This window comes from Canis lupus, chromosome 22 (assembly GCF_003254725.2).
Source record: "Canis lupus dingo isolate Sandy chromosome 22, ASM325472v2, whole genome shotgun sequence".
Taxonomy (NCBI): domain Eukaryota; kingdom Metazoa; phylum Chordata; class Mammalia; order Carnivora; family Canidae; genus Canis; species Canis lupus.
Genome location: NC_064264.1, coordinates 3,769,062 through 3,791,484, shown reverse-complemented (window position 1 = coordinate 3,791,484; position 22,423 = coordinate 3,769,062). Strand labels below are relative to the sequence as shown.

Here is a 22,423-nt window from a genome sequence, read left to right as displayed (position 1 = left end):
ATGCTCTCTCTGGGGCCAGGACCAAGAGTTTTCAAACCAGGAGAACCTGTATCTTCCTCTTACTTAAACTACCATTATATCCTATTCACTTGTGCTATCACCATTTCTTCTTTATTTTCTGGACAATATTCTTGCCTTTGTAATATTCTCTCCCTGTGTAATTGGAATATTCTTTCAGTCCGGATTCTCCGTCTCTTTGCATTTCCCTTATTAGATAATGTCTTACATCCACCTAAGTATTTTGTTTGTTGTTGTTATTGGAACTTTTTTTTGGAGATTACCTTTTTTTTCTTTTTTTTCTTTTTTATCATGGTCAGTGGTCAGTGTACCCTTTAAACTCCACTCCCATATCCACCATCCCCACCACTCACCTCCCCTCTGGAAACCATCAGTTTGTTCTCTATAGTTAAGAGTCTGTTTCTGGTTTGTCTTTTCTGTTTTTTGCTTTTGCTCATTTATCTTATTCCTTAAATTCCACATATGAGTAAGATCATATGGTATTTTTCTTCCTCTGATTGACTCATTTTGCTTAGTATTACACTTGCTAGTTCTACCCATGTTGTTGCAAATGGCAAGATTTTATTCTTTTTATGGCTGAATAATATTCTACTCTATGTGTGTATGCATATGTATATATGTACGTATGTGGTGTGTATGTATGTATATACACACATGCACATTTTCATTATCCGTCAATCATTGGACACGTAGGCTGCTTCTATATTTTGGCTACTGTAAATACTTAATAAATATAGACGCATATGTATCCCTTTGAATTAGTGTTTTCGCTTTTGGTGGGTAAAAATTCACTATTACAATTACAGGGATGTAAAATCGCTCTATTTTTAATTCTTCAAGGAAACTCAATACTGTTTTCCAGAGTGGCTGCACCCCTGTGCCTTCTACCAACAACAGTACAAGAGGGTTCTTTTTCTCCACATCCTCACCAACACTTATGTCGTATTTGTTTCTTTGTTTGTTTTTGCCCTCCTGACTGGTGCAAGGGGATATTTCGTTGTGGTTTTGATTTGCCTTACCCGGATGATGAGTGGTGTTGCACATCTTTTCATGTGTCTGCTAACTATCTAGATATCTTTTTTGGAGAAATGTCTGTTCAATGTTTTCTGCCTGTTTTTAAATTGGATTATTTGGTTTGGGGGTATTGAGTTTGATAAGTTCCTTATGGATTTTGGATGCTAACCCTTTACCAGATATGTCATTTGCAAATATCTTCTCCCACTCAGTATGCTGCCTTTTAGTTTTGTTGATTTTGATCTAGTTTATTTTTGCTTTTGTTTCTCCTGCATCAGGAGACATAACTAGAAAAAATGTTGCTATGGCCAATATCAGACATTACTGCTTGTGCTCTCTTCAAGGATTTTTATAGTTTTAGGTCTCATATTTAGGACTCTAATCCATTTTGAATTTATTCTTGTGTATGGTCTTAGAAAGTATCATTCTTTTGCATATGGCTGTCCACTTTTCCAATACCATTTGTTGAAAAAACTCTCTTTTTCCCATGGTAAAATCATGCCTCCTTTGTTGAAGATTAATTGACCATATAACATGGGTTTATTTCTGGGTTTTCTGTTCTATTTGATCTATGTGTCTATTTCCATGTACCATACTATTTTAATAACTACCGCCTTGTAGTATAACTTGAAATCTGGAATTGTGACACTTCTGGTTTTGTTTTTATTTTTCAAGATTGCTTTGGCTGTTTGAGGTCTTTTGTACTTCCATACGTATTTTAGGATTGTTTGTTCTAGCTCTGTGAAAAATGCCATTGATGTTTCGATAGGGATTGCATTAAATCTGTAGATTGCTTTGGGTAATGTAGACATTTTAACAATATTTGTTCTTCATACCCATGAGTATGGAATATCTTTGTATTGTCTTGAATTTCTTTAGTGTTTTATAGTTTTCAGAGTACAGGTCTTTTACCTCTTTGGTTACGTTTATTCCTAAATATTTTATTGTTTTTGGTGCATTTATAAATGGGATTGTTTTTTTAATTTCATTATAAATTGGTTCATTATTAGGAATGCAACAGATTTCTGGACATTGATTTTGTATCCTGTGACTTTACTGAATTCATTTATCAGTTTGAGTAGTTTTTTGGTGGAGTCTTTAGAATTTTCTATATATAATATCATGTCATCTACAAATAGAGTTTTCCTTCTTCCTTACCAACTTGGATGTCTTTCTTATTTGTCTAATTGCTGTGGCTAGGACGTCCAGTACTGTGTTGAATAAAAGTGGTGAGAGCGACATCCTTGTCTTATTCCTGACCTTAGGGGAAAAGTTCTCAGTTTTTCAGTATTGAGTATGATGTTAGCAGTGGGTTTTTCATATAAGACTTTTATTGTTGAGATATGTTCCCTCTAGACCTACTTTACAGAGTACATTGTGAATAGATGTTATACTTTGTCAAATACTTTTTCTGCATCTATTGTAATGATCATATTTTTTTCATTTGTCTGATTGATGTGATGTATCACATCGATTGTTGTGCAAATATTGAACTACCTTGCACCCTGGGAATATATTCCAGTTGATTGTAGTGCTTTTTTAAATGTATTGTTGGATTTGGCTTGCCAATATTTTGTTGAGGATATTTGCATCTATGTCCATGAGAGATATTGGCCCATAGTTCTTTTTTTTATTTCTTTATTTTTTGTGGTGTCTTTAACTGGTTTTGGTATCATAGTGACACTGGCCTCATAGAATGAATTTGGAAGTTTTCCTTACTCCTGTAATTTTTGGAATAGTTTGAGAAGAATAGGTATTAAATGGATCATAGAAAAAAATGTTCAGGGATGTCTGGGTGGCTCAGAGATTGAGCATCTGCCTTTGGCTCAGAATGTGATTCTGGGGTCCTGGGATTGAGTCCCACATCAAGCTCCCTGCATGGAGCCTGCTTCTCCCTCTGCCTGTGTCCCTGCCTCTCTCTCTGTGTCTCTCATGAATAAATAAATAAAATCTTAAAAAAAAAAGACTATTTTGTCTGATATAAGTATTGCTACTCCAGCTTTCTTTTGACATCCATTTGCATGATGTTTCCCCATCCCCTCACTTTCAATCTTCAGGTGTCTTTAGGTTTAAGATAAATCTCTCATAGGCAACATATAGCAAGATCTTGGTTTTTTAATCTACTTTGTCACCCTGTATCTTTGATTGGAGCATTTAATCTATTTACATTAAAAGTAATCACTGAAAGATATGTTTATTGCCGTTTTGTCACTTGTTTTGTGGTTGTTCCTATAGATTTTCTCTGATTTTTTTTATCCTCTTGCTCTCTTTTATGGTTTATTGACCTTCTTTAGTGATATACTTAGATCCCTTCATCTTTATTCTTTGCGTATCTATTACGGTTTATTGATTTGTGGTTACCATTAGGTTTGTATGTAACATCTTCTGCATATAGCAGTCTATATTAAGTTGATGGTTGCTTAAGTTTAAACTCGTTCTTTACTCCTCCCCCCTCCACCCGTGTTTTCAATATATGGTGTCATATTTTACATCCTTTTATTTTATGAATCCCTTGGCCAATTTTTATAGAAATACTTATTTTTACGGCTTTTGTGTTTTTTACTTTTCATACTCTCACTTATGATCTTCCTTTTCACTCAGCATCCTCTTTAATATTTCTTCCAGGGCTAATTTAGTGGTCATGAACTCCTTTAGTTTTTGTTTGTCTGAGAAATTCTTTCTCTCTCCTTTTATTCTGAATGATAGCCTTGCTGGATATTCTTGGCTACAGATTTTTCTCTTTCATCATTTTGAATATATCATGCCACTCTCTTCTGGCCTGCAAACTTTCTGCTGAAAATCCACTCATATGGAAAAAAAATCCACTCATAGCCTTCTGGGGATTTCCCTGGTATGTAATTGTCTTCTTTTCTCTTGCTGCTTTAAAATATTTTTCTTTATTGCTACTTGTTGCCATTTTAATTAGTATGTCTTGGTGTGGACCTCCTTGAATTGAATTTTTGGGAGAATCTCTGTACCTCCTGAACCTGGGTATCTGTTTCCTTCCCCAGATTAGGGAAGTTTTTAGCTATTATTTCTCCTAGTAAGTTTTCTGCTCTTTTTTCTCTCTCTTCTTCTGAGATGCTTAAAATGTGAATTTTACTATGCTTGATACAGTCACTGAGTTCCCTGAGACTATTCTCAAATTTGCATAATTTCCTTTCCTTTCCTTTGCTCAACTCAGTTATTTTACATTATTTTGTCTTCCAGGTTGTTATTTCATTCCTCTGCTTCATCTAGACTGCTATTTATTCCATCAAGTGTGTTTTTAATTTCATTTATTGTGTTCTTCATGTCTAATTGGTTCTTTTTTTACCTCTGTGTTAAGGGCCTGATGTCCTAACTCCTTTCTCAAGTACAGTGAGTATCTTTATGATCATTACTTTAAATTCTCTATCAAGTATGTAACTTATATCCACTTCATTTTGGTCCCTTGCTGTGGTTTAGTTCTGCTCTTTCATTTGGGAGCTATTTCTCTGTCTCCTCATTTTGTCTGACTTTCCGTGTATGTTTCTCTGTGTTAGGGATGTCTGCTATTCTCTTGCTCTTAACAATATGGCTTTATGAAGAAGAGGTCCTGTGGTGCCCTGAAGTGCAGTGGTCCTCTGTTTCCCAGGGTCTGGCACTTCAGGGAATGTCTCCTATGTGTGCTTTGTGTGCTCGACTATTGAGTTTTGGCCACTTTTTTCTTCATCCACTTGTCTGCAGAGGTTCTCTTTGCCTATTGTGGTCAGCGTTTGGTCGCCAGCAAGGGTGGGGCCCATTTTAACAAAGTGTGTCATGGTCTGTTTGTAAAACAAGACCCACCACCACTGCCACCACCACCAGAACTGAGGTTCCACAAAAAAATGCATGGATCAGGAGATACGGTATTGACAGGGTTTGTACCAGTCTTCTAGGGGAGGGACCTGCAGCACAGGGACTAAGGAGAAGGTGACTGAGAAGAGTGGATCTGCTGAAGTGCAGGAGGCTGGAACTTGGTACAAGCAAGTTAGGAAAAGAGTGTCAGTACTGCACTGGTTCTCTCAGGTGTCCACTGTTTATGTTGGGGGGCAGGGGAAGGAAATGGCATCTGTCAGTTCCTTTTCTCTTAGAGTGGTTTATCCATAATCTCTGTCTCTTGAGGGCATGCTCTGAGATGAGCAAATCACTCTCCCTCCTTTTTGTCCCTCATATTTTTCAAACTGCTGGTTTTTTGTTGTCTCATTAAGGGCAGAAAATCTACTCCCCAGTGGCCTTGGGGCTCTCCCAGAATGGAGCACACACCAATCTTTAAAATATCAGACTTTAAAAAATAAAATGGTTGTAAGAATTCACAATATTTGGCCCCTCTCACTTTCAGAGGCAAATATGGGGATTCATCCTCCCTTTGCATGGGCTCCCTGGCATAGAAATCTTTTTTGCCCTTCTCTGCACCACAGCAGAGGCTCCCTCCCTACCACAGAGGGCCATGGTCTTCTCTTTCACTCCCAGATCCTGTCTTTACCCTTCCTATCTTCTTCAGTGTAGCTCTTCTCTACCATTTAGTTGTAGAGTTTGTTCTGTGAGTCTTCATGTTGTTGCCTGGGTCATTTACACTGATGTGAGTGTTATCTAGTTGTTTCTGTGGACGAGGAGAGTTCGGGTCCTCCTACTCTGCGATCTTCCCAGCCAACCCCACTGAGGAATGCTTTACCCCCTCTAAGAAGCTGAATTCCTCAAGTCCTCTGTCTCCTTAAACAGGAAAACAAAAAAACAAACAAAACAAAACAAAACAAAAAAACAGAATACACTTAGAGTACATGTAACTGGTGAATGTTTTAGGTAATAAGACAAAGGCTGCTCATTATAATAATTACCTCAGTGACCAAGTTTCCTGGAAAGCAAAACGAAGTCACCTGAGAAATATTCCCTAAAACTTGCCATGGAACACTAAGTTTTCTTTTGTTTCTGGGTTCCTATGGAATTGGTTTCCCTTATCTCTTCTGAAGTGACTATAGTCCTGGGTGCTAGAGAGCAAACTACACTGACCGTCTGGGACCCTTTGTCATCATATACTGTGCCAGGTAATACGTGTCTTTCTTACTGAATTTTCAAGGATTTTTAACACAGTCTTTAAATTATTAGCTTGAATTAAAGAAAAATCTATTTAATGATTGCTAAGTTTTTAGGGACTATTATATTTTCATAAACCATACAACAAATTCATCATATTTTTACTGTCTTTCCTCAGTTTGTGCGGCAAATAGAATGCAAAATTTGCCCTCAATCCTGACAAGAACAGATATCAATTGAAAATATTATTTATGTCATCCTTCCTTTTGAAAGGAAAATAGACTATTATTTTGAAAATAAAGGCATCAAATGTCAGTTCTAATGGAATCAGATGTCAAGTTTCAGCTAATATTTGACATCAAGAAACATTTTTACCAGAATTTTGAGAGCTAATTTTAATATGTTGGTGTTTTTAATATTCTAGCAAATATATACGCTCAAAGATTTGTCAGTGCTTTACATCTAGACACCTCTTCAGTCTTTAGTTTCAGAATTGGAACATTTCCTGAATAAGTGATCTTTCCCTCATCTGTGATTCATAATTTCCATCCCAGGAGAGGTGTTCTAAATTCATGATCAGCGTCCCAAATACACATGCATACTTAGTGAGAAGCAGAGCAACCTCGAAGGAGGAATGGGAGACTCTGGAGATTAGCACTTTGCAGGCTGTGGCTGAACCACGTCCACCAGCTGTTCACCAGCCCCAGGGCTGCATCTCCGGGGAGCAGGGACTACCACCACCTCCCTCAACAATTCCACTATTTTCTGCCTCGGCATCGCAAAATAGGCCTAAGAAGAATGCTTAAAACTGGACATATAATTCAGCACCTAAGTCCCAAATATTATAGGACCAATTTTCACTCACTTAGTCCAACAGAGAGCCATGATATAAATGATTCTTTTGAGAGTTTCTTCTCTAGATTATAAACTTTTGAAGCCAAACACATGTCTCTTTCAAATGATTTCTCCACAGCCTGGCACATAGAGTGTAGGAATTTAGGAAGTATTCATTCTCCCAAATATGCCCCGCTACCTCGTGTAAGTCTTGGGAGACCTACCACCTCCCTCATGTACTCAATGCCTTCACAGAACACCATCCTCACTCCTCCAGGCAGGCCAGAGACTCTTTGCTCTTTTCTGCACCTACTTAGGTATCCACAAGGATTTCCTTTTACAGTGGATTATCTTCTTGCTTTCTCATCCATCCACGTTGCTCAGTCGATTTGGGCCTGTCAATGTTCTGGTAAAATATGAAGATAGAGAACTTAATCTATCTTCTGTCCTTTGGACTTGTTCCCTGCAAGTCAAGCCAAGGAAGGGATTTAGCAATCCCTGAGCACACTCTCATCTCTGCAGAAACATTCTGTGCTCTTCTGCTTATAGCTTCTAGAATCTTTGTGATGCTGTGGCCACTGGCCAAACGTCAGCAAAGTATAAAGAAAAAATAATTGCATAATCTACAAATTCTTCAGGATATGTGTAAGATATGCATAATAAGCAGATGCTTATCAAGTGCCTCCTATGTGCCAGACTATTACAATTTCTTGTCCTGGATAGAATTAAAAAAAAAACAAAACACCTGAATTCTTTAAAGTTCTTAGCTGTCAAGCATTTGATAGAAGAGGCTATATAAGTTAAAATTGGATTGGCACCATTGACAAGTTGCCCTAGAGTGAGCCCTGCTTTCCAGAGTGGTTTAATTCAGATAGAGGATTTGACAATCCAGGGGGCACTACTCAGCTCTAGCCCAACATCAAACTTACTATGCTGAGGCTGTTGCAGCCTCTCTAGGCTGCAGGAGGGAGCCCTGCAGCTGTATACTAGCTACAAGTATCAGGAGTTTCTGGGAACGCAGAAATGTGGAATGTTGATAGCCAAGAGTTGCTGGGGGTTCCCCTGGGGGACTTGCAGAGCATTTCCCATCCTCTCTCTCCTTGTTCTCATGTTAGCATCCACACCCTTTCCACCACCCCACCACCACCACCACCACAAAGGGAATTGGTAAGCAGCCATGCACAAGGACCCCACACACTTTTATAAACACATGAGGTCAGGGGCAGGGCAAGATATATATTCTTTGAACAGCCCCTCATGTGACGCACAAGAGCACACAGTAGCCCCATCCCAAGCCATCTCCCATCCTCCCTCGTGGTCAGAAAAAAAATCATCCACAGTCCTCTCTCATAGGAGGACCAGCTGCAGCAGATTCATTAGGCGGAACGATGTGAGAGGGATTGTTTTGCTCAATTCTCAGCTGAAAAATGAGACTTTTCTGATGTTAATCTGCTCAATAGGGACTTCTGAAAATACAGCAAAACCTTCAAGTGATACTTAGTGTGTCTTGGCTTAAGCTGGAGACCGAGCTGACAGCTATGGCTCCAGTGCAGAATGTTTCTGGAAGCCCCTCACCAAACGACTACAGAAAGTACCAGACATGCCTGGATGACATCAGTGGCACCCATAGGAGAGAAAGCATCTTGAAATGAAGCCAGATACAATCTTTACATCCATATTGTTATGAAATGTTCCCAGCTAATGAGAGAACCAAGTCTCCCAGGACCCTACAATTTGAGTACTGTTGGCACAGAATGTGGACATAAGCTCTTGACAATGTTTAAAAAGAAAAGAAAAATAACAAGACAGGAAAAAAATTTAAAGCTGCAAGAACTCAGAAGACTCCAAGTTTTAGTAAACTCAGGATAGGGAAGTGGGACATGAGATCAAGCTGCAGAATGAACAACTAAGCCAAACGATCCATTAAGTAGAAATTAGAAAGTGGGGGGAAATCCCAGAAGTGAAAAAAGAGAGCTAGCACTAAATATATGACATATATTGAATATATGAAATATGAATATATGAATATATGAAATATGAAATATTTGGGAGGAAAAGTACATATTTTTTCCTGAAAAACTTAACACTAGATATATGTCACGAAATATTTGGGAGGAAAAGTACATTTTTTCCTGAAAAACTTTTGTACGTTACCCTCAAATAAAAGCTCTTATTTATAGCTTGCTTTCTAAATATACCAAACTCATTACTTTCTGACCAAGCAAATTGTTAATCACAATCCAGCTAAGCTAGACCAGGGGTTGGCAAACTGCTCCTGAAAAGGGCTACGCAGTAAATATTTTAGGTTTTATGGGCATACGGTGTTTTTATCAACTACACAATTCTATTATGGAACAGTTGCAGCCATAGATATTTGTAAACAAGTGGCATGGCTATGTTCCAATAAAACTTTATTTTTTTAAGATTTTATTTATTTATTTGAGAGAGAGAGAGAGAGAGCAAATCAGGGGGAGAGGCAGACAGAGGGAGGTGGAGAAGCAAGGTCCCCTAAGAGCAAAGAACTTGATGCAGGGCCCAATCCCAGGCTCCCGGGACCATGACCTTCACCAACTGAGCCACCCAGGCACCCCGTTAATAAAATGTTATTTACAAAATCAGATAACAGACTGGTTTGTGGCCCGTGACCTATATTGTTAGCAGACCCTTGACATAGGCAAATAAAATAATTCAGACCTGTACAAATATCACCAAAAGTACTTTATATATTTAAATTTTTACAATATTCAGATCTGTCAAAATAGCCTCACTCTCTCCCTTTTTTTATGTGAGTGTAGTTGACACAACGTTACATTAGTTTCAGGCATACAGCACAGTGATTGGATGAGTTTATACATTAGGCTGTGCTCACCACCTGTACAGTTAGGATCTGTCACCATACAATGCTATTATAGTAGCAGTAATTGTGTTCATTATGCTGTGCCTTTTATTCCTGTGAATTATTCATTCCATAACTGGAAGCCTCTATCTCCTACTCCCCTAAACTCCTTTGTGTCCATCCTCCCACCCACCTCCTTCTGGTAACCATTAGTTTGTTCTCTGTATTTATAGGTCCGATTCTGCTTTTTGTGTTTATTTAATTTGTTTTAGATCCAACTATGCCTGGGATCATAGGGGTATTTGTCTTTCTCAAGTGTGATTTATTACAATTAGCATAATACCCTCTTAGGTGCATCCAGTTGTCACTAAAGGCACAATCTCAATCTCTTCTGTTTTTTTTTTTTTAAGGGAAAGTGCACACACAGTCCCCCATTACCATAAATTATGCAGTCAAGTTTCCTACACTTTGGGAAATCTCAGGGGTCGGCACATCTGGAGTGCAACGGATAAGCCTCATCCTGGGAAAGCCACTTTGTGATCAGAGTATCTCCCCTGCCAGGTACATCTCATCCTTTTTTTTTTTTTTTTTTTTTTTTTAATGGCAACATCCCATTGCATATATATATACATCTTCATTATCCAATCATCGATCAGGGCACACTGAAGTTTCTTCCATATTTTGGCTATTGTAAATAATACTGCAATAAACATAGGGGTGCATGTAACCTTTACTTTTTGTTTCCATTTCATGGTAAATATTTTTCCATCCTTTCACATTTAGCCTGTATGTGTCTTTAGGTCTGAAGTGAGTCTCCTCTAGGCAGCATAAAGATGGGCCATATATTTTTACCCATCCACCACCCTATGTCATTTAGGTGGAGCATGTAGACCACTTACATCTAAAGTAATTATTTATAGGTGTGTACTTATTCCCATTTTACCTTTTTTTCTGGTGGCTTTTGTAGTTCTTCTCTGTTCCTTTATTCTTCTCTTGCTCTCTTTCTTTGAGTTGGATGTATTCCTGTAGTGTTATGTTTGGCTATTTTTTTCTTTATTTTTTTATATCCATTGTAAGTTTTGGTTTTGTGGTTACCATAAGGTTTGTATAGAACATCCTAAGTAAATAGCAATCTATATTAGGTTAATGGTCATTGGTCATTTAAGTTAAAACATATTCTAAGAAAAGAAAAAGAAAAAAAACTTCCATTTTTTTTTTTACTACCTCATCTACATTTTATGCGTGTGCTGTTACATTTTATCTTTTTATTCATTATTTGCTTACATCTAATTATGGTCATTTCTTTTTACTTATAGAAGTCTATTTAACATTTCTTGTAAGGCTGGCTTAGTGGCCTTTATCTCCTTTAACTTTTGTTTATCTGGGAAACTATCTCTCTTTCAAATCTGAATGATAGCCTTGCTGGGTATTCTTGGTGGTGGGTTTGTTGCTTTCAGCACTTTGAGTATATCCTGCCACTCTAGTCTGACTTTCAAACTTTCTGCTGAAAAATCAGCTAATGACCTTATAAGTTTTGCCGTGTAAGCAACTTTTTGCTTCTTTAGTGCTGCTTTTAATTTTCTCTCTTTACCTTTAACCTTTAACATTGTGTGCCATATAACAAATTTTTTACCTCTTTCTCTCTTCTTCTGGGACTTCTACAGCGTCAATGTTTGATGTTGTCCAAGAGATCTATCTTCATTTTTAAGAATTATTTTCTCTTTTTGCTCTTCAGCTATGTGATTTCCATTACCTTGTCTTCTAGATCACTGATACATTCTTCTGCATCCTCTAATCTATTGTTGGTTCCCTCTACTGTTTTTTTTTTTTAATTTCAGTTATTGTATTCTTCAACTCTGATTGGTTCTTTTTAGCCCTTTCTATTTCTTTATTGAAGGTCTCACTGAGTTCCTCCACTCTTCTTTCCAGCCCACTGACTATCTTTAAATTCTCATTGGGCATATTGCTTATCTCCATTTCATTTATTTTTCTGAAGTCTTTTCTTATTCTTTCCTTTGGAGTATAGATCTCTGTCACATTTTGTCTCTTTTTTTTTCTGCGGATTAGGCAAAACCAAAAATTCTCTAAATTTAAAAGAATGGTCTTGTGTTTGGTCATCCCCTATATAGACTGTGTGTGTTTGGTGACTTTTCCTGACTAGTGTGGGCTGCAGATCTTGGGCCTTTCCACGCAATGGGCACCATGTCAGGAAAGCTAAATCTGAAGTCAATGCAGGCTAGGGTGCCCTAAAGTTCCTTGTGCTGAGAGTACCTTAGCAGAGCAGGTGAAGCTGAAATAGGTACAAGTTGAGGTGTCCCAGGGTGCTCTGTGGAGGAGGTGCCTTGGTAGGGTAGCTGAAGCTAAAGCAGTGTGTGATCTGGGAGGTCTCTGAGCTCTTGGTGCAGAGGGTTCCCTAGCAGTATAGCTGAACTGAAAGTGGGTGCTACTTGGGGGGACCTGGTGCTCTGCAGACAGAGGGTGCCTTGTTATGATAGCTGAAGTAGAGATAAACTAGAATATTTCAGGACTCTCCACACAGAGGGTGCCCTTAAATGGTGACTGGAGCCAACATGGGAATGAGACAGGAGGTCCTGGGGTACTCTGTGCAGGGCAGGTACCTGGGAAGGACAGCTAAAGCTAAAATGGGCACAGTGTGGTATGAACTATGAGCTCTCCACATAAAATGTGGTGGGCACCACTCTGTGGCCACCTTGATAGGATGACTGGGACTGGTGTGGGCTAGGGGTCTAGGGCTCACTGAGGCAACAGGCCAGTTAGGATACCCAGACTGTGTACAGTGGTCTCTGCTTTCAAGGTGAAGGAGGGTGGGGAACACAGACCATGTCAATCAGCCCCTCCTGCCCAGAGAGCATTCCAGCAGTTCCTCTACTCTTTGGCAGAGTTCTAGCGTGGACTCTTTTATGTTAGTTGTTCTTTTGAACCATGACCTTTAAAAGACAAAACAAAACAAAAGTGGGGTTTTTTTGTAATGTTTTCCTGTGCCACAGCATGACTGGGGCTGGTGTGGGCTCATGGACCCAGAACTCAATGAAGCAACAAGCTGATTATGGCACCTGGACCTGCCTTGAGCTTTTAAGATGGAGGAGGAATGTAAACCCTTCTCCAGTCTCTCTGACCCAGAATGTGTTCCTGCAGCAACTCCACCATTTGGCAGAGATCAAGTGCTGGCTCTCTTGTATGCTAGTCGCTCTTTTGAACCATGGTTGTTTTTCTGTGCCCAAGGACAGAGGAATCTGTTCCCCATACTTCAGTATTACCCCCTACCTACTGCCATTCACAGTGATATCTGTCACCCATTTTGTGGTCCTTAAGCCAAGAGACCAGCGAGTAAGACAAAAGAGTCACCATCCTGGTAGACTATGATTGTCAAGAAGAGATAGAGCTGCTGCTGCACAGTAGGGCCACATGTCTGACCAGGTAATTCACTGAAGTATGTCTGAGTACTCTTTGCCCTGCATGAACAGTAAATGGACGAATACAGCAGTCATGGCATGAGACAGGCGTGGTGGCCAGAGGCTTACACCTCTATGGGGATAAAAGTCTGTGTCACTTTACCAGGTAAGCCATCTAGACCAGATGAGGTGCTAGCCAAACAAGGTTGAGGAGAATAGGTAGGGGAGGTCAAGAGTATCAGTACAGCCCAAAACTAGCTGTAGGAGATTAGGTTCTTGTGAGTCTCCACCCCTTCTAAATTTTCTTAGGGAAAGAGACCAACCAGGATCATAGAGGAGTGGTTCCCAGATGAGCAGCCCAAGTGATAGCTTTAGTGGACACTGTAGTATGCCACCCACACTCTCCCTTCAGAACCAATGCTCAGATGGATCACCGCTGAGCTCAGGAATTACTGTCAATTCAAGACAGCAAGTGCTCTTACCCAAGATTACAACCCTTCTTTGAGGGCACTCACCAACAAACTTCTTGCACAAACATTTACACTCAGAGTCCTTTCCCAGGGAACCCACCATAAGTCAGCAAGAATCACATCATTATGAGGAGTCAACAAGCTAAATTAGTGAAAGAACTGTGCGATCTGTAAGGTGCAACATACATTTAGCATGACATTATAATAGTAATTAGTACCATTCATACTTCTCAGTCTCAGGATGTCTTCACCAAAGAGAGGTTAGTGGTCTTGCCATGCTTGTCTTCAACAAAAAAAATTTTAACATAATATTAGTGAGTACCTTGTGGCGTAACATTCTGAACTTGGTCTCTAGAGCTAAACTTTTATCTCTTTTATTTTATTGAATGAAGGTCCTAGGGGATCGTAGACTATGACATAATGCTTTTTATCTATGAAACATTTTATGTTAAAATTAATGAAAGAACTAATTTAAATTTAATTAGCCAGAGATTTTTGTCATAGATCACTTTTTTTCCAGACTCTATCATCCAGTAACCATCAGTCTGTTGAGAGCATGCACAGTGCAGCATTTCATGGGAAAATTCACAGAGAACAAGGACACAGGCTTTACAGTTCTGTAGAGATAGGCTACTTTAACTCCAACTTTAGGAATGATGCTAAATCAGTCTGATGTACCACCTCTCTCACCGTCTCCACAACTATTTGCTTCTTAGGGGTTAAAATCCCACTGCTGTCCCTGGAATTTTCTTCCCTAAATTTGGCACGTGTTCTGCAGGTTTTCATCCTGACAGTGATGTTTATGATCAAACAGACAATGACAACTGTCATGACGGCTCACTGGCTAGAACAATCGTAATTGCTCTATCAATTTGAAGATGCAGCATGATGTCTGAGAAAATGTAAAATCATGTTTGCCCGAGAATCAGTGAAATGGAATAATCTCTCTAAAGCTGCTCCTTTATATGATACGATCATGGTATCCACCTCATATGGATGTTGTAAGGGCTAAATAAGACAGTCCAGAGGAAGTGGTTAGCATGTCTGGCATATAGTGAGCATTTAATAAGCTATTAATCGTTATGATTATTAGTTCACCGCACCTGAAAGGTGCTGTCCATCAGTACCATGTATCACTAAATTTAGGATTAGTAGCTGAAAATTGTTACCTAATGACTGATTTTTATCTCTCACCAACCAGAACAGAAGCATGCTCATGAGTTCTTGGAATCTGCTTTCTCTAATTTGGTTTTCTATTTTATCCATGGTACAAAACTTCTCTCCTACCAGGCCTGAAATTCTTACCATTTTAAGGAAAACAATGAAAATAAAGGGACTGGATCTAAGAGACCAACACACACACAAAAATATATAGGGGTGGCCATCAAAGTTCTCTCATTAGCTAATGCCAAACAATAAAATTAATATTCTCACTAAGAATATTAATTATTCAGGATCCCTGGGTGGCTCAGCAGTTTGGTGCCTGCCTTTGGCCCGGGGCGTGATCCTGGGGACCCGGGATCAAGTCCTGTGTCAGGCTCCCTGTATGGAGCCTGCTTCTCCCTCTGCCTGTGTCTCTGCCTCTCTCTCTCTCTCTCTCTCATAAATAAATAAATAAACAAATCTTTAAAAAAGAATATTAATTATTCAGTAAAATTCAAAATAAGAATATATGTTTTTCTGAGATCTGACTTTAAATTTCTGTACCATTATACATAAAATTTTTGTACCAAAGACAGATCTTCTGTGAATATTCAAATCATCATGTTATATGGCCCATTATTGATTTAAAAATCCTAGTTACCAAGCATGTAAATGTTCTGAGGAAGAGGAGGAAAATCTCTTGCAATGGCTGCTTCAACTCTATGGCTACCTCTATGACCACGGATGTTCATATTATTTACAGAAACCATAAAATGGTGGTTTTTATTCTCTTTGATTATCATATCACTCCAAAGCCTCTTTCTTCCTTAGATACTTCCTGTCCTTCCTTTTAAAGACTGCAAACCTTCCAGCAATCATTTTCAAACATCTTGATTTTATTAATGATCAGGGAGTCCAATCAGGAAAGACGAACACTGAGAAACATACATAAAGTGAGGAAATACCATCTCTTTCCAGACTTAAAACACAGTATATACAAATCCAAATTTCACAAATAGGATTTTGTAGGTGACCATATACTAAACAGTGGATGATATCAGATTCATTTGCCATATACAGGATTTCAATTGCAGAAGGTTTCAGGTCATGATTATGCATATGAGCTGTGACTATAAAATACTAAGACAGATTTCATAAAACATGCATGAAAATAATAACATATGTGCACCAATATAAATATATATGTACATTAGCTTAGATCCAAATTCCACATTTGCTTATTACCAAAATGGCATAAGACATATTATCAGAGTTGCTTTCTCTCCCTAATCCTGTCACCTATCCTGTCCAGCAGGAGAAAATATATCATGAAATTCCTGAGTTATCCAAAAACCATCTAACCTCTTCCTGTTGCCATATTTTGTTCTATTTCTGCACACAGAAATAGAAAAGAAGAAAGTCATGGGTTGGAATGTGTCAGAAGTAATTTGGTTAATACTTGAGATTTATCAAACCCATAATATCAGTAGACCCAAAAGAAGCCCCAATCAGTGCTTGACTAGTATGGAAATAGCCTGACAAGTTAGTGAGGCCAACTCCGTGATATTCATTATATGCTCTAAGAATTACCTTTCCTGAACAAATTCCACATGCAATGTAGGGACCTGGTTGGGGGAACAAGCTGGAGCTTACAGAACCAGCTCTGCAAATAGGCCACTCAAGAAATTGACTCACCAGTAAGAGATGACTGAAATTGGTCTGAAGGGCTGGCCTTTAAATACCCAGAGAGGGAAAATGAAACTTGAATTACCCAGTTAGTTTGAAAGAAAAAGGAGGAAAAAAAACCCTGTGAATTATATATTACTCATAGAAAAGCACATTAGTCAGGAGAGTGACACAGGAGAGGTTCAGTCCCAAAACGCTGAGAGCCAACCCTGGCCTGAAAAGGAAAGGGGTCATTTTAAGGGCAGATGCTGCCACTGTAGCCAGATGGAGATTAGCATGCTAGATGGAAAAGGGGAAAATCAAGCAGAGCTTTGCGGGAATTTGAAATTACTTCCATTACAGAGTGCCCATTTCTCTCTCTGGCCCTGACTTAATATGGGTCTGATCCATTCATTTAGACTCAGATTTAGAAACCTAGATTTAGGTAAGGTCACCAAGAGAGAACTATGAGGAAATGGGATCATCTTATTGCAATTCTCTAAAAATTACACAAAAATGATAATAAATGAAGAACTTAAACCATTTCCTCAGATTGCTTTGGCCATAAAGGATATCAGGATGTCCCCATGAGTTGTTGTTTTAAAGCACACTACTCATATAATACTATGTTTAATCATTGCAAGTGACCCTCTTTAAGACAAGCCTTCTTTTAAAGGAACACTCCGCATCTCCCTACATATCCTTAAAGGAGCGCTTTATCCAAGCTCCAGTTTGCACCTTCCCAGCCTTATCTGTGTATCTGTGTGAAGAGCTAATGATAGGGCGTTCTTTCTCAGTGTCTCCACAGGGCTTCATTATGTTGTTCCCGGCAACAGTGCAGTGCATAGTCTGTAGTAATTAACGGTTCCCCAGCCCAGGGCGAAGGAGAGTCACAGTTCTTGGTGGCTCCATCATCTTAATGCTCATTGCCTTGCATGTCCAGTATCTGAGCAAGGGTTTCAAATGGATTTGAGAGAAATGCAGCAGGAAAGGTCCATTGTGGTTATTTTGGATAGATGATAAAGCCCTCTAAGTGGCAAGTCAGGGGAGAGGCTTGGAAGATTTCAGATTCCATGTTAAGTGCTGATTCTATGCCCGTTAGTACTGCAGATGCACAAAAGGAGGAAAACCCCATCCAGTCCTGTAGAGCTTAGATGGGCATTTGAAGTGTCATTAGGAGAGAAAACAGAGAAACAAATGAACCAAAGAACACCTCTCATAAAACAAAAAGTACTCCTTCCAAAGAAAGGGGCTCACAAGTCCTAAGGGTTCCAGGGTCCTGGCGAAAATACACAGGGGATGTGGGCTGGCCATAATACAGTTAAGAGGGTTGGGGATAATGGCAAATGGAAACCTCATGCTCCATTGACAGAAGGCCTCCACTTGGCCAGGCCAAGAGTTGTCATCCACAGAGTTATGGAATATTCACTTTTTTTCAAAGATGCCAGACATGAAAAGGTATGTGTATGTGTTGACAATGAATCCAGATAATTAATTACTACACAGGCCAAACAAAATGTCTGTGCCTCAGTGCAGCCTATCAGTCTCAATTTGGTAAATTTGGGTGTTTCATTCTTTGGGATTCCCTAAAAATAAAGGATATACATAGAAACGATAGATTAAACAAGGAAAGAAAAATGCAAACAGTTGGTATCACAGTTAGGTATGTCATCTGTTTCCCCAGGCGCACTGAGATTTGAGCATATTTATTGAGATGTTTGCTAGCTGTCATATTAGATAAGGCTTGAAATCTTTGTCACTTGACACAATTAAATGGCATAAAATAAAAGCAAGAGAATTATTTCTTGCTCACCTGACAGTGCAAATGTGGTGTTCTGTGTGTGGGAGAAAGGCAGGGAATGGGAAGGGATGGAGGGTGCTCTCTAGTAGACATCTTGAGAGTCTACTGTCTTCACCACGTGATTCTCTAGGTTGCTCTAAGAAAATGGACTGAGAGCTTGTCTCCATTCAACCACCCAGAAAGGGAAGGGGGATTGATCTTGATAGAAAGTGTACAGGCCACTCATAGAAGTGATGTACATTACTTCCATCAATTTTCCATTGGTGAGAATTCAGTCCTATACATGCAAGTAAGAATGGAAAATACTGGTTGTCCCTCAAAAATAATAATAACAATAAGGAAACTGGTTTGAAGAAAAAGATATCTACCACTAATAGGGATTAAATTAGAGTTATTTTATCAGTAGCAAATTGGGTTTCCTCTCACTTCTCTGCCTATTTGCTGCTGTGAGCACTCACTCAACATCTTACCCATTTATTTCTGGGAGCTTTGCCTTTCCATAATTAATCACAATATAATTATCTAAATTTTGACTTTTGAAGATTCAGTCTATTGTGCTCTGACATCTTTTCCTTCATATTCTTAATTATGATTTAAAGCTCCCTAAGAATATTCAGGCTTCCTCTGCTCCAAACCATGGCTTTCTGAATCTGCCAAGCTTTCCAATCCTGGGCCATGTGTAATAAGCAGATGGCACTTCATGGTCACCCTAGCACAGTATCAGTTCAAGTGTTCTGGGCTTACTCATGAATACCTCATTGACCTGAGGCTGATTTTTCACTGCAGCTTGAAGCCTTTGAGGGAGAAGATTTAGGCAATTCATCCCATAGCATTAGCTTTGCTCTGTGGTCCTCTGTTTTATCCACACAGTAACAGTGCTACTTTCCAGAGTTGATGCTTTACGGCTGCCTAGAACCCTGCTCTCTCAAGACTGAGGCACTCTGAATGGGCTCATAGCTGCATCCTTCTCTAGGAATTGCCCTCATCAAAGGTAGGTGCCTCACCCCAAATTACGTCCCTTCCCTGCAGTCTGCATGAGTGATTATGGAATATGTAGGGTTCCAGGGCCCAGCCCCTTGCCTCAATCTGGGAGGTCCAAGCAACAGAGCTATCCCAGCTCTAGAGATCCCCACAGGATCAGACCAGGCCTTCAAGGCAACTTCATTACAGCCCAACTTCCCCTGCTGCCCAATCCTACCTCCATTATCCCCTTACAGGAGTGTTTCTGAGAGTACTTCTCAGCAAATCTCCTGCAATCAAATCTCAGATTCCATTTTCAGGGAACTTGACCTAAAGCAAAAAGAGATATGGATAAGGATGCAGTATGAATGTAATAATACCTTACCTTGACAACATCTTGATTCCTCTACCATTCAGTTCAATTTATATAGATATGAGTTGATATATAAATATGTGTGTGTAGAATGTATTGATTACTTCCTATAGCCAGACACCAGTCTAAATGGTTTTCTCATATGAACTCCCTTAATATTCAAAACGACACTGTAAATGTGATGCTATTATTATCACTATTTCCAAATAAGGCAATCGAGTTAATTACTCATATCATAAAGCAGTAATTAAGAGAGCCAGGATTTAAATGTAACTCAAAAGACTCACATAATCATGTGGGAACATTGAGGGGCCAGCCTAAGGGCCAAGAGAGAGAATGTGCTGCTTTGTGCAGGGCAGCATCACAGCTTCTGGGTGATTAAAAGTTCTGCATATCTCTTTACTTCTTTCTTGTTCTCTACATTCCCAGAGGACTCCCAGTATGGACAGGCAAAGCTTTCCATTAATGTAAAATTATGCATTTCGCTTCTGAAGCCAGTACCACTAATCCTATCGCCCTTGCTGACACTTGGTTTATGAATTGGTATGTTGTGCAATGCTTGCTCCTGGGACAGGAAAAAAGTTTCTGGGGCTTCTAGGAAAGCATTTGTTGATTATGAAAAGACACAAATGAAGAAAAGGAGTCTTTTTGTCTGGATGTTGTTTTGTGCTTTGGCAACCAGAACAGCAAGGAGCGACCTGTGATCATAAGGGATGACAGCTTCCGGACAGAACCCAACAGGCTGAAGAGGGCAGAGAGGCAAGGCAGAAAGAATGTGGGCCCCTGAAATCTTGTTTAGATTCTAACTTGACCAGCTACAGACTTATCATACCTGCAGACTTCATCTTGCGTGAAATAATAAAGTTATGTATTGTTTTAGTCAGAGTCCAGGCTGGGGCTAGAGGGGCTGCTAGTTGCCAAAAGCATTGTAACTGTACAAAGCCTGTAAGTTTAGAAGAAAAACAAGGAGATTTGAGGATTAGTAAAATGAACAAATGTCAAAAAGATGCAGTAATAAACAGATGACAAGAAATGAGTTAGGAATGAAAATCAATAGAAAAGAATAAGAAAGTAGGATAAATGATGAGAGAGAAAGAAAAAGGTCAAATATAACAGAATTAAAGAATACAATGAATTTTGCATAACTTTCTAGAATACTGAAACTGGCCCATCACTAAATCAAATTGCCTAATAGAAAGTAATTTATTTATTCCCCCATTTTGATAGCACAGCTGAAAGCTGGCTTAGAAGGTTTGAGCAAGCACTACAGTAGAGCATACCCATATCAGCCACAGAACTCTTGAGTCCCTCCCTTTCTAACAAGGCCATTTCTGGGACCTGAATCTTCTGATGCTACATAGTCACATAGATAATTTCTGACCACTGGCCCTATGACTTTGTAGAGCATAATGGGAGCAGGCTCCCTTAGTATTGGAACTCTGGCCTTTGTGCATGTAGTTCATCTATATCCTACTTAACCAACAGGATGTTAAGATCCAGAGTGATTTCTCTGCTACTTTTAAAGTTCCCTTTGGTTATCCTTATTTTCTCATTGCATTGTGTAGTCCTCGTGGTTTGTATTCACATCTCCTTTGCAGGACAATATCTTTCTTTGAGATAAGGGAACTTAATTATAAGTCCTTTTTTGTTCAAGTTGGATTTCTGTTATTAGTAAATCAAAGAGTCATAACTTGTAACTCAAAACTCTGTGATCCTCACAGTGTTACAAAGATGAATAGAACGTGAAACACCAGAGGGTAGTAATTTGTTCCCACTGAACTATTTCTATTCCCTTTTGGCTCTTTCGAAATCCTCAGAAATATTTGCCTTTTACATTTTTAGTTAAGATATTATCCATACCTGTCATAAAAACTATTTTGAGGTTTTCATTCAAGATGGCAAGATAAGAAAACTCTGAATTCGCCTCCTCTATAGAACACACCAAATTATACCTATTAGAATAATTCCTCCTAAAGAAGAACTGAGGACTGACTGAGTAGCTACAGAACAATCAAAGACAGATGGCAAGAGAGATAGAGACACAGCAAGGAAGCAAACTCCCATCCCCAATGCTACAAACAGTACTGAATTGCTAAGAACAGATTCCTCTGTCCTTGGGCACAGAACAAAAGCCACAGTTTAAAAGAGCAACTAGCATATAAAAGAGACAACACTAGGACACTGCAAAGTGGCAGAGAAGCTGTGTGAAAGTTCTCCAGGAGTGAATGGGTGACGGGCACTGAGGGTTATTCTGTATGTTAGTAAATTGAACACCAATAAAAAATAAATTTAAAAAAAATAAAAATAAAAATAAAAAGAAATTAAAAAAAAAAAAGAAAGTTCTCCGGGTCAGAAGGACTAGAGAAGGACATGGTTTACATCCCCACTCGACCTTAAAAGCCTAGACTGAAGCAGGTCTGGACATCATTACAGGTGAGCCTGGTTATCTTAGCGATACAACTTCAGCAAACCCAGCTCTCACCCCTTCCACCTTAAAAATCCCATAGTGAGTTGGCCACCTCAGCAAGGCCAAGATCCACAAGCCCATACCAGCCACCCTGTGATGCTGGAGCCAAAAATAAGCCACAGTTTGTTTTTTCTTTTTAAATTCTTTTTCTGATTTTATATTTTTTACTTTGACTTGCTTTTTAACATTTTTTCTATTTTTGTTCTTTTTTTCCCTTTCTTTTTCAAAGCCATGGTTTAAAAGAATAACTAGCATATACAGCCACAGCCCTAGCCAGCCAGCAAAAGTCACAAAGCACACACAGTCTGCATAAGGGACGCCACACACAAGGCCATTCCTTCAAGATTTAGAGAAGTAGTCTTTTTGCCTGATCCATAGAAACAAAAAGTCAAGCA

General features: G+C 39.1%; 1 long non-coding RNA gene and 1 other non-coding gene across 2 annotated transcripts; both read right to left on the bottom strand.

The window, feature by feature from the left end:
* Positions 1 to 10,142: 10,142 nt before the first annotated feature.
* On the bottom strand, positions 10,143 to 10,305 carry LOC112678973 (U1 spliceosomal RNA). The gene has a single exon (XR_003148039.1). It is a non-coding gene; the product is annotated as a U1 spliceosomal RNA (small nuclear RNA).
* A 5,332-nt stretch (positions 10,306 to 15,637) lies between these two features.
* LOC125753313 (uncharacterized) lies at positions 15,638 to 19,519 on the bottom strand. The gene is made up of 2 exons (XR_007404845.1): positions 19,427 to 19,519; positions 15,638 to 17,576 (listed from the first exon to the last, which is right to left on the bottom strand). It is a non-coding gene; the product is annotated as an uncharacterized LOC125753313 (long non-coding RNA).
* Positions 19,520 to 22,423: the final 2,904 nt, after the last annotated feature.